Source organism: Meleagris gallopavo, chromosome 1 (assembly GCF_000146605.3).
Source record: "Meleagris gallopavo isolate NT-WF06-2002-E0010 breed Aviagen turkey brand Nicholas breeding stock chromosome 1, Turkey_5.1, whole genome shotgun sequence".
NCBI classification, from domain to species: domain Eukaryota; kingdom Metazoa; phylum Chordata; class Aves; order Galliformes; family Phasianidae; genus Meleagris; species Meleagris gallopavo.
Window position 1 is genome coordinate 182,071,280 of NC_015011.2, and position 1,374 is coordinate 182,072,653.

Genomic DNA, 1,374 nt, shown 5'->3' on the forward strand with positions numbered 1-1,374 from the left:
AAGTACATTACATGATGCTTTGATGTGGAATACTGAGAACCAAAAACAAAAACATAAGACAATGACATTGCGCAACCTAGTCTACGAAGCCTGCTTTGGCACAGGGCTTGGACTCGATCGTCTCAAGAGGTCCCTTCCAGCCCCTACAATTCTGTGATTCTGCGTCAGGGAGAACACTGCGTTGCTGAGGAGGAGAGGACAAACAGAGACACTGCTACGGGAGCTGTAAAAGCAAAGGTTCAAATCTCTTGCTCTGTACTATCAGATATTCTTTTATTTTCTCGCCTACGTATAAATAAAGGAAATTAATCCCATATTCATGGCTGTTGGACTGAAGGGGTCAAAAGGATGGGAGAGGAGCACCTGACCTCCGTTTACGTCTGTTTACGAGGGTGGATAGTGATAGCACAAGGGGGAATGGCTTTAAACTAAGACAGGAGAGGTTTAGGTTAGATAGTAGGAGAAAGCTTTTCACACAGAGGGTGGTGAGGCACTGGAACAGGTTGCCCAAGGAGGCTGTGGATGCCCCATCCCTGGAGGCATTCAAGGCCAGGCTGGATGTGGCTCTGGGCAGCCTGGGCTGGCGGTTGGCGATGGTGGCTGAAACTAGGTGATGACTGTGGCCCTCTCAACCCAGGCCGCTCTACGATTCTATGATTCTATGACCTCGGGTGCTCCTGAAAATTACAGAGTGCAGACGGATTGGAAAAAGGGGAGGTGGAACAGGGAGGTGGGATTTGGGTGTAGGGTCCCCAGCCCCGAGCTGGGGGCACGGCTGCACCCGCACCGAGGAAAGGCATTGTGACATCACAGGGCGGGACATGACATCAGTCTTTAGTAAGTCACACTGGCAGCCTCCCCCAGCTCAGACACGTGGGGCGGTCACTCCGTCCTGGTGGTCACTGCTGGAGCTCTGCTCTGGGTGACAGCCACTTGTGTGTTGAGAGTGGTCCTTGGGAGAGAATAGGATGAAGCTCAGCCTGACTCTCCTCCTGACCTTACTTGCTTTCATGTCTCCAATTCCTGACTTTTCCAGCTGTCTCAGCTGGGCCCGGAATTGGGACGAAAAGCTGCTCCTTCCCGAGAAGCAGCTTCCCTTAGAGACCGAGTGCCAGACCTCCAGCTGGCTCTCCTGGCTTGGTCTAACCACCTGCCCAATCAAGATCGAGGATGGGTACAAAAGCCAGGTCCTTCACCAGGAGGACAGCCCGGATGAAACCAAGAGCCAGACCACTAACTGGCTCTGCTGGTTTGGAATAAACACCTGCTCCACCAAGATGGAGGAAGGGAACAAAAGCCAGGTCCTTCCCGAGCAGCAGAGCCTGCTTGAGTCCAAGAGCCAGCCCTCCAACTGGCTCTGCTGGCTTGGAATAA